Source organism: Uranotaenia lowii, chromosome 2, assembly GCF_029784155.1.
Source record: "Uranotaenia lowii strain MFRU-FL chromosome 2, ASM2978415v1, whole genome shotgun sequence".
NCBI lineage: Eukaryota > Metazoa > Arthropoda > Insecta > Diptera > Culicidae > Uranotaenia > Uranotaenia lowii.
Window position 1 is genome coordinate 259,395,739 of NC_073692.1, and position 12,145 is coordinate 259,407,883.

The following is a 12,145-nucleotide window of genomic DNA, read 5'->3' on the forward strand; positions in this document are numbered from 1 at the left end:
ATTTGGAAATGATGAATGCGTGTGCCGGGCGGATATTGACAATTGGAAATGAAATCACACAGAGAGAGATGCAATAGTTATAATAAGTTTCATTCATATGAAAACATTTCACAAGAAGTGCTGACTTGATGAGCATAATGCAAAATAATGCGGTTTTTTAATTGAATAAGTTATCATTATTCAAAACCGAAGTTGGAGGGCATACATATGTACCTTAGGTGTGTATACATATGTAGGGGAGGATGAGGATACTTGATCCCTGGGGATACTTGATTCCTTCGCTATAGCTTGAAACAGGAATTTCTTAAAATATCAAATGTTCTAGACAAATGTGCCAAAAAGAACAAAATAACAATGCTGTTATCTCAACAAATTTTAAAAGTTTTAATTTTCGATTTATTGGACTTTGTTAGAAAACTTTTTACAAAATGTGATTTGAAGATCTTTTTTATCACTTTCAAATGTTTCTCATATGAAAAAATCACAATAAAAATATTTATTCCAATATGTCAATCGTTAGAGTACGATATGAATTTCATAATGCCATATTTTCAAAGAAATAGTAAACTCTTATTTTTTTTTTTAAGAAGAAGTTTCCAAAATGTATGCTATGGGAAGAATTTAGCCCTAGAGTTCAAAAATATATATTTTTCATCTGAATGGATCGTGGTCTTTGTTATCATGAAATAACAAGTATCTGTTCAATAACTAATGTTTATCGAGTAATTATCTGTTAAAAGGGCAAAAAATGCTGTATTTATCTAAAAACTTTTAAAATTGCGCATGACAATAGGGTAGAAGACAAGCTTTTGGAATTCTCTTTGTCTGATACTTACAAACTGTGAAATGAGAACTAATATGACAAGAAATAGTCTACGGACCTATTATTTTCGAATTTTATTCGATTTTTGCTTAGAGTCAGGGCACCCTGAATAAGGGATCAAGTCTCCTTTAGTAAAGGATCAAGTCTCCTGTAACTCAAAAAAAATAACAATTTTTTTAGTCTCACGAAAATGCTTCTAGCTCATCTACGAGTTCATATATCGTTCTAACGGTTGGAGCATATTAACTTGAAATTACACGCTGTAAGAAAAAAAAAGACGGCGAGTTGATAAATTTTTCCAAAAAGATATGATGAAAATAAGAAAAGGGGATCAAGTATCCCCATCCTCCCTTATGTATGGAAAATTGGTATTTTCTTGTATGATCCTAGTTGGTTAACAATGGTGCAGTTGACAACTGATAGTTGACATAGAAGGTTTCCGATCATTTACTTGCACCCCTCAAAGTTGTAGGAAATTCAAATTTCATTGGATTTTTTTGTTTTTGGAATATCAGATTTTAGTTTTAAAATTTTTACCCCTGGACGTATACAGCATCTGAATCATTTTCAACAATCAATATTTTCATGCTTTCATAGTAAAATTTGTAATTAAGTGTTGCATCATCAATTTTTAATCATCAATATTATTGAAAAGAACTCGGCTTGAAACCGGTAGGCAAGGTTGCCGAAAAAAATTCTTTTTTTTTTGTCGAAAAAATTCTGTGATTTGAACCTAAAATTCTGTGACGGTTTTCTGTGACGCTATTTCTTTGAAATTTATTGGGATATCAAGTCAAGTCAAACATCAACAAATTGGAAATTACTAACATTTTAAATGAAAAAAAAAATCAATGTACATTACCTGATCTTCATATTTTCAAGATTCAGAGTCAGAAATAAAAAGTCGAAAAATGTATAGTTTTGGAAATTTGTTGAAAATTTAGAAAATCTGTGAATTCTGTGAAAATTTCAAAAATTATGTGATCTGTGACACAGATTCTGTGACGATATTTTGCTCAATATTCTGTGATAATAAAGATTTTTCTGTGATTTCGGCAACCTTGCCGGATCAAGGAAACACATTTTTCAAGTACATATGTACTCTTTGAATTTTCACAACTAATTTTACCCCTTTAATACACGTCTATTTAAGTTGTTAGATTAAATGCTAATGCATTTAATCGATTAACACAGCTGAACTTTTTTTTGCATTCAAATGAAAGTTATCTTTTATTAAAGATAAAACACAATATTTAAAATTGTTCTTTCAAAACGATTCTGACGCTTCTGTACACGTTCAATTTAAAACAAATAATAGAAACAAAGAACTTCAAATGTAGTAAATCCAGAATGAATTGAAAAAAAATTTAAATTTAAAATGATTTATAGGATAAAAGTATTTTAAAGTTGTGCTACAAATTTGTGGTTTTTAAATGATTGGATTCTGAATATCCTGTATGAAATTTATAAATCTTGAAATATCTATTTTTTCGAAGGCTCGCAAACAAACACCCTTCCTGATGAAATCAAACCGTTTACAAGCAAACAGGTTGATTTATGGGAGAGTTCAACTTTCTTCCGTAGTAAATGTATAGTTTTGTTGTAGTTTGAAGTAAGTTTTTGATATTTAAAAAACAGGGACATTTCCCAAGAGTATGCCAGTCCAGGATAAAAAGACTAGAAACCCTATCAAATGGTGAAGTTTGAAGAAAAAACTAAAAAGAGAATAGTACGAGGGCCTACGAAATTGAATAAAGGCTAAATTTCATTTGTTTTTTTAGTTAAAATTTTATTAGTTATGTGAAAAAATTTAGCCCCTTTATTTATGCAGCATCATTGTCCATTTTTCGATTTTAATTGTTAATTAGTCTAAAGGCACTGTACCACGATGTTGTTTTTTTTTGGACGGTGAAGAAATTTAAACATAGAAAAACAGAAATTATGATGGTGTCTTGTATCCTTTATGATCAAGAAAACTCGTTAAAACCGTCAAAATAGAGACTTATCAATGTTACCTCAAAGCATCAAATTTTAAACAGAGACGATATCGATTTTTAAATCCAATTTAAAGAAGTCTAATGAATTTCTGCAACCATGTTTTTCGAACATAGGACTCCAGTATCGATTTTAAAAATATGAAACATGCCACATTCCCATTAACAGACAAAATTATCGAAAAATATTGAAAAAAAAAGTTATCAATCTTACCCAGGATTACGATGCATATAAAAATAAAGAATACAATTTAGAAAAAAGAACCATGTGTTTCAAATAATTCAACGTTTTTACTGAGTAAGCTAAAATTTTCAAAAATTACGAAATTAGGATAATAGAGAACATTTACAGAATTGTCCAAATTTTAAATATTGACAAAGTTTACGAGATTTGCCAAATTAAATAAAATGATAAAGCTGATAGATAATTTTAGTCATATTGTCAAAATTGACAAAAATGGTTAATATGACTGTAATGATAAAATTGACAAAAATGAAAAAAAAAATGGAAAAAAAAATGAAAAAAAATTATTGAAAATTGCCAAATTCAAAGAATTTTAAAAATTGATAAAATTGACAGACAGGGGAGGGACAATTTGTACCTCTCGTAAATTTATTCAGTTTTGTCATTTATATCAATTTTGTTTATTGTGAGTAAGTTTTATAAATTTTGTCAATTTTTTCAATTTTGCCATTGTTTTTTCATTCTGTTAACAAATTCCCAAACAAATTATTCATTCTGTTCAATTGACCCATTTGGTCTATTCCATTTAGTTAATTTTTCAATTTTGCCAATTTTTAAGATTTTGTAAACTTTTTAATTTTTTAACATTTTTTTTTTCATATTGTCAATTTATTTTAACTTTATATTGTGTATTTTTTTTAATTTTCAGAAAATTTTGTCATTTTCGTAAAATTTTTCAGCTTTGTAAATTTGGTAATATTTTTTTCATTTGTCTTTTTGTCTCTTTGTCAATTCCATTATTTTTGTCTTTTTTGTCATTTCAATCTGAATCAAAGGAATCAGTAGCGCCGATGTGGTCTAGTGGATAGGCTGGCGCGAGTCTGGTATTGGTACGCCAGGCGTACTGGGTTCGATTCCCGGTATCGGCAAGAAAACTTTTGGGCTCGAATCCCATAAGCGGGGGCCGACAGGTAAGATGTGTTTCATTATATAACTGACTATATAATTGGAATGTTCAATCAGTTGCAAGCTGGCCAGGTATATACACGGATGCCGGAATACCTGTAAGTAAACTAGCCCACCTGATTGATTCGTTCTTCCAAAAATATACCTACATCAACACACGCAATACATTCACCACATAACAGTTCATACGAAACCATGGGGTCCGGGTATGGTGGCGCGCTTCATTGGAGATTTGTCGAACCTAATAATCTAAGGAATGCATGTGAGCACATACCGTCAACTGGGGCAACATGCAACAATTTTCAACTTCAATGGCTTCTAACATCTTAATGCTTACAGATAATCGTACCTGTTGTGCATCAAAAGTTTTAAGGGTGATAGGACACCAAACTAACGTAGTCAGAGAAATTATTGGTTTTACCAGTTATTTTTAAATTTACAAAAACATGCGATTTTCTCCCTACTAAGAAAAAGGGGTAAGTTGCAACAAACTCTGTAATTAATTAAAAATCAAATGAAAACGTTTGAAAACTTAAAGTTTTTGATACATTTGTGATGTCATAACGCATAAAGCACCAATTGCAGTCATTTTTGGTTTTGTTTGAATTAAATTTTACATTTTTTCTGGAAAAAGGAAAAAGTGTTCATCTGCTGCATACATTTAGGGGTTAAAAAACTACAAAATATTCCATTAGCTTAAATCATGAAAATAAATCTTAGGATGGGTGAAATTTTAATGTTTACAAACGCATAATGCAAAACAATCATAACCCAGCATATGGAAACACGATTTATTAGATCTAGTTCAGATTTTCATTTTGTTGCATTTTGCCCCAAACAGCTAACAGAATTATAAAAAAATTTATTAAAAAAAATTTGGCGATTGTCCGAAAAATATTTATACATCAACAGTGTTGGTCTAGAGTAATGAAAGCAATATAAAGTTTGTTGGTGATATCATTAAGCCAATCCGTCATACTAGGTAAAGTTTTTTATGGCATCGAAAAATGTAAAAAAATGTACATCTATTGCTGGATTTTTTAAATTTTTTATGAGAATCAAAAACTTTAAAAAACTCTTTCAAGATGCTAAAAACTATGTCATCATGAATTTATTATCATTCAATGATAACTTTATCACAGTATATTGATTTTATTCATTTTGTTCTTTTTTTTTACTTTTGTCATTCATTTCGTTTTTGTCATTTTGGTCATTTTTGCCATTTTTTGTTCATTTATCAGACAATGTTAAAGGGTACTTACAAACGAGCCCGCGAGCTTAAGACTCGAAACCAATGAGGCGGCATCCATAAATTACGTAACGCAAAAAATGCACTTTTTTGACCCCCTCCCCCCGTATCTCACAAATCGTAACGCTTCGACGTACCCCCCTATGAATATTACGTAACGCTGATAGTAACCCCCCCCCCTCTTCTCATGTTTTTAAATACAGATTTTCGAAGGTAACAAAAGATTTAAACATTAAATTTTTTATCGTTCTTCAAAATGGAATTATTATCTATCCAAATCGCTTCTTCCTACTCATTTATGATAACTCTCTGAAAAAAAATGATTGTCGTATTACGAGTTTCTTTATGCTTGTTAACTGGTAATCTACCTTTTTTAATTAATTTTTTTCGAGGAGCATAACTTGTTATGCAGAATATACTCCAGTTAGTAATATTCGTTGGAATAATCGAAATTGTATTTTTTAAATCAATTGAAAAAAATAGTAAAATTTCCGTCTTAAGTTGGCATTGAGTTCTTCGGGGTAACTGTACCTAATCTTCGGTTATTCAACAGTTATTTCACGGATATCCAATACACATTTTAAGGAGTCTGTCTCATAACCATTGAAAAGGAAAGGTTACAAACCAGTTGCAATCATGTTGAAGCTTACAAATTTTAAGCTGATTCTAGTTTGCCTATCATTCTGCAAAAATTGCATTACATAAATAGCTGCGATTAAACTGAAATTTTGAAGGAAGAATCTTAACTGTAATTGAATTTATTGTTAAATAATCAGGATATCGAACGAATCTGTAATAAAATAGTTAAACCGATGATAATTGTTTTCAATTCCTGTATTTCGCCTATATATATGCAATTTATGTTAAATTTGTGGTGTCCTGAAAAAATTCTGATTTTTTCCACATGTTGTCCTGTTTTTTTTTTAAAAAAAAAAAACGACTTGGCATCCCTGAGTTAAGATGGCGTGCATCGCCCGGGTCCTATAGAGCAAGTTCACTCGTGTTGGAAAAAGTGGTAGAAATTTTGACACTTTTAGCACATTTTGAAACTGTACCAGGCAAAAACATTTTCAAGACCTGCGACCTTTAAGTTTTTTTACATGTGTTGTATTTTCACATGCTGTGATGCAAAAATAGCAATATTTCTATCACATATGGCTGAAATAGAAACAGTGCTGTAAAGAAAATTCAACGCCCTAAGATCTTGAAAACAATTTTGCATGGTAAAATTTTCAAAATATGCTACAAGTGTGAACATTTCTACCACTGTTTCCTAACCCGAGTGAACTTGCTCTTATGTCGTTCTCAGATCCATGCAGCCTTATAGAAACCGTGTGGAGAACATCTCTCAGATTAAAGCTTTTTTGTCAGATTTAAGCTTTTTTTTAGGTTTTAGCTTTCATTTCCAGTACTAACAAGACGAAAAAAAATGCTTAAATCTGATTTAAAAAAAAAGCTTAAAAACGAGATTCACTAACACTTAGCAAAAATATGTAGGTCTCACTTTTTTAGAGTTATCGTGTAAGGTTGCAAACTCCTGGTCGTTCTCTACCTAATCAGAGCAATCTTTGATTGCGCATATAGCAATTGGCGAAGTGTCGAACTAACAATCGCTTTCGGAGTATACGATTTAAGAATGAGGTCCCTATGTTTAACTTGTTAACTCCGGGGTAGTACCTCTTGATGCAATCCACTTAATGTATAAAAAACGGGCTTACTGCCCAATTTTTTGGAACCGGTTAGGCTGAAAGCTGAACTGGTAACTTTAAAACTTCTCAATTTAAAAACGGTGTTAATAATGTTAATAAATTTGCAATTATGAGACGAAACTGCAAATTTGACCAGATGGAAACCATTCATGACAATTTTGGTAATGTTGTCGCCAATTTTAATTCTTTGGTCAATTTAGTATTTTTGTCATTTTTTCAAGCGAGCAAACCCATCGTCTATCGTGACTGTGACGTCATGAGAAATATGACGACATATTTTTGACCATCTGCGCTACAACGTTCATGATAATCATTTTTAAATGACTTCATGAACTCGAGAGGCTGCAGTTTATGGCTACTGTTTCGGAGGACTCTGCAAAAATGGATAATTTCAAACGTCTTGTGGCTACTGCGTCCGTCTAGAATCAACAATAAAGGGAATTGTAATGTTGGGTCATTCTATGCCTGGGAAAAACAAATATCGGTGGAATATAGTTCCCGGATGCATTGATTCAAAGAATTGTTTATTTTTAATGTTCTTTTCTCGTTCAACAGAAGCCAATTTACTAACTGGTCGAACACCTTTCGGAGCAAGTATTTTTATGTCTAGGAACACAAGTTACCTCTGTCTTATTACAGTTAAATATTCCGAACGGCTCGAAACCATACTCCATCTTCATGGTGTCCAGGTTCGAATAGAATCTATCAATCTGTGTGCGGTTGAACCCAACATTTCATTAAGCTGGTCGATTTAGGAGTTCGCGGTTAAAAGCCATGTTCCTTCATGAAATTATAATAAAACGTCTCAGTAGCTGCACCCTTCGCGGTATTGAAGCGGTGAGAAATTTTAAATTTTACCGCAAGGTCCAACGCAAGTTTGGTGAACTCCGTCTTGACTAGTGGTATACATCGATTCGCCAAATCCGCGACATGCTGGACAAGGAGTTCCTCATGTTCAACGGAGAACTTTGTTTCTGATCGTCCCAAATATACGAAAAGGTTCTTCGAGTGGACTGTAACACTCTGGGATGATCTGGGGGAACACTTCAACTCTCAGAACTACTTTGTTGTTGTTTCACTAGTGGGCGCGATTAAGGCAACCCAACAACCCCTTCTGTTTGACTAGAGATGATAGTTGTGATATTGATCACAATTTGACGGTTATTCATTCCGTGATTAAACAACACACGACCGATTTTGGGAAAATTGAACTTTTATTTCCACTGACTTTGCGAACCGACGGGAGTTATTAATTGGAGGTGATGTTGCTTGCGCGGAGGTTGGTGCGAACTGATTTATTTCTGTTTTTGATTAAGTAAACATTTCACGACACGAACACGATCACACAATCGGCCGTGGGAGAGTGAGTTCTCAGGAGAGAACTCACTTTTTGTTGGATCGCTGGGGTGACTCTTATGCTTTTATAGCAACTATTTTAATCATGTTCCACAACAAACGTACTTCTGAAACCTCCGGTTACAGGATTCATGATCATATCCTTGTCAGATCTAATCCATCGTAAGCGGTCCTGTAGAGTGTTTTTTAAGAATGTCAAACTGTTTAAAAATCTCAGTTGTTTGTCGAACAACTTCAACAATAATCATAGATAAATATAGCTCAAAGTTAGTATTAATATGTTTCAAAATTTTAGGATAAATGGTTGAAGTTAGAAAAACTACTAACCAAAAAATTATGAAGCCCCTGTGGTTATGCAATTTATTGAAAATTGTTAAAAATGTTTCCTCATAGTTATAAAACGAAATACCTGTGAATTTTTCAGCGAGGAAAAAATTAGGATTTAAAGGAGTGTGATATAGGGTTCCAATTTGAAGATTTGCATGATAAAGTGAAAATTTTGTTCGGAGATAGTTAATAATCAGAGATATATGTATGTATGTATGGTAGACCCACCAGTGGCTGATAGGTCTTTCGACCCGAGGCGGTACGGGAAGTCAAAAATATTTGCGGCACTACCAAGGGGTCCGTTACCACTGGCTTGGGACAGGTTCGACTAATCTTACTCCCTTCAAACTGTTCGAAACAAATGAAGAATTCTGGAAAGGTACCTAAGCTACTCCTGAGCCGATGTCCGCGAGTTCGAGCCCGAGAGTAAACATCGAACACAGTTGTATCGGATAAGTTTTTCAATAACGATCCACCAACTGTAACGTTGATAAAGTCGCGAATGCCATAATGATGGTAAAACGACTATAATCGAAACAAAAAAAAAAAAAAAGTACCTAAGCTACCTACTCAAGATCCCAAATTTGCCGAGATACTCCGGCTGGCTTGAACCCACAATCCATTGTATATCAGTTTTTCGCTCGTTTGATGCCCTGTCCTAACCCCCACGATTCCCCAATAATAGAGTTAAGCTATCTTACTGTAGAGAATAAGGCATAGAATAATATAAAATAATGAAGTAGAGAGAAGTAGCATAATTCATAATTTAAGGTTGTATTCATTGTATACATATTCTTAAATTAACCAGATGTTCTCTTGTGCGATCACGAACATCTCTTGCAACATCAACACTTTAGAGTGTATCTCGCCAAAAATTCGGAGCAAGAAAGAGCGAGAGGAACTCTGATACTGAGTGAGAGCAGCAAAGTTTAAGGTGATTCAGTTAACCAAAGTTATAGCGAATGGTCAGCTTTTCCCTGTGCGAAATTTAAAGTGAAGTTGTGAACATTTAAAATGTCGACAGAAAATGAAAACTACGACACTTACTATTTTATATAATGAAATTTAAAATGATCAATGCTCTAAGTTATACTTAGCTTATTGATTCCTTTGTTGAACAAAACCTCTTCTTCCGCGACCTGCTTCCGCCTTGAAGCAATCCGCGGAAAAAACCTTCGACGCTGGCACTTTTATTTTTCTACTTAACCTGGGGATATTTTCCCTTTAAAAAAAGATAATGAACATTATGAAAATCACTAAAATTTCTCAATCTTCAACACTGATTCAAAATAACTTTGTTCAAATTTAAAATCGAACAAAATTCCTTCCCAGATCTAAATAGACATCTTCACTCGACAAATCAACAAAAATGCACGGATGGAAATCGATTTTTTACCGGTATTCCCGAAAAACTATCTAACCAACACACCAAGAAGTTTCATTATTTTGAAGTTAATTATTCACAACAATGACTAACTTTGAAAAATTCTTAATAAAGGTAAACAAAAATGTAATTTAAGGACAGCCGAAGAAAAATGCGGCCGCGAAAAAAAACTACCGTTCTCGAGCAAGCCGGAGATATTTATATCGTATTTGTTTTCACCACCCGAAAGTGTTGCACCTTCCACGCTGAAAACGAGCATGAATCGAGTTTTGCACCCACCTTTGTTGGTGTACGTGAAATCGGCAGTGTCAACAGAAAACATCAAGCTGTCAAAAATCCATTATAGCTGGTATTTGTTTTCGTTTGACTTCGAAAATTGAAATGAAATTTACTTTAGTTGATCATTATCTTTTAAATAATATGAAAACTTTAGCATGAATTTATATACTATGTTGAATTGTTAAGATTTCAGATTTATTTTGCTTGCAAGATGGTAGATTCGCCTCTGGCTCTGATGATAACTGCAATACCGGCTGATTCTGGGTGGTCTATGTTTGCTGCTGCTAGACTGCAGTTACCCCAGCTTGAAGGTTCCGGTATTTTGAACGTTTATTCCTCGCAAATACCTCGAGTACCTATTTCCGTTTTCAGATGATAAAATAAAAATTCCTGGAAGTCAAATTGGCGAACTCAGATCGCGGAAATCGGGGGAGAAAATTTTGCTAACAGACCGAAACGAACGAAATTCAAGCTCCCAATGCGGGTTTAGTCTCGAACTACCGTTTTTGAAGGGCAACGGGTGGGAATCCGGGACTTGGCGCAACCGAGCATCGTCACCCTAAGGCACAGCTCGAAGCAGAGTTGCTTCGATGCAGCTGAACGCTTCTTGCTGTGGAGACCAACTTATAGGACCCTCCCGAACAAGAAAACTTTTCGGTTTAGGCGATTCCACCAGATCTTTGGGTTGGCCTTTATGCACTCGGATTTGCTGCTCTTTTTCGGCATCGCCTGGAACCGATTGCAGCAAACCTTCTGGGCACATTTCTTCTTGGGAGCGTTGTCTGCTTTGGAACGTGCCATCCAGGTGAAATTCTCCGCCTCTGTTGGAAACGGCACTGTTATTGAATCCGGAACAAGTTTCCGTTCTTCGGGATAATAAAGAGAAAAAAACAGCTCGAACGCAATTTTTGCGGTATAGAAATAAACCAACCAGCTGATATTTGTTTACAACGGGAAGCATGTGCGTTCAAAATTCATGATAGTATTGGTGAGAGCGCAAGCAACACCGAATATTTTCAGAGTGTTCCACCGTCCACTTTATGGTGCACTACCAGTGGACTACTCATCGTGAAAACGAGCATGAAAACAGCATAAAGTGCACTACCGGTAGTGCCCCGGTGCACCACCACACGAAAACGAATTCTCTATTAATAATCAGAGATATTCAGAAAATAATTCAAATTTTACACGTTACACACATACATTTAAGTATCGAATATTGATATCGAACATGTGTCGGTTTGTTTAACGTCAACTTCATTGAAATAACAAAGAACAGGTTTGGTTGGAGTAGCCTGAAAGATTATTGTTCGAAAATATGTTCGAATGATCGTACATTTTCGTTCATAAGTTGTAAAAGCTACCACTCCCCTAGGAATATTTAGAAAAAAAAACCTGGTATGACAACCGTTTTCACAAAAATGATTGAATTTCATTTGCACTTTATTCAGTTTAGCTCAAACATAATATCAAATTCAATATTTTACATTCAGAAAATTTTGAAAAATCTCCCTTTTTCGCATTGTTTTGAAACTTACTATGAATTTTTGATAAAAATTTTGGTTTTCAATACAATAACAAGTTGCGAATCAGATTCTTTTTTAAGTTCGGTTTTTCTGATCTATCGCAATTCTTAGTTTTGCTTATGGTTTCTGATTCCGACAGATCGACTGTATATATTTTATGAATCGTTCTCGAGTGTCCAATTGATTGTTTTTCCCAAAACAAATCAAATATATAAACGAAAGAGTAACAATAAATTCAACTTAAATTAGCGGCACATTTCATAGCGAGTAGAAGAAATAAAATCGTTCAAATAAAAAGCCTTCGCATTTAGGTCGTTATCACAAATGATTGAAATAATCCTCCATAAT

The 12,145-nt window shown here is 33.7% G+C and overlaps 2 protein-coding genes across 2 annotated transcripts in view; one reads left to right on the top strand and one right to left on the bottom strand.

Moving 5' to 3' along the window:
- The window catches only part of LOC129741892 (uncharacterized), a 382,622-nt gene that overhangs the window by 100,481 nt on the left and 269,996 nt on the right, over positions 1-12,145 (top strand). The window lies entirely within an intron of this gene.
- The window catches only part of LOC129741893 (uncharacterized), a 114,245-nt gene that overhangs the window by 45,333 nt on the left and 56,767 nt on the right, over positions 1-12,145 (bottom strand). The gene's annotated exons all lie outside the window — the stretch shown is intronic.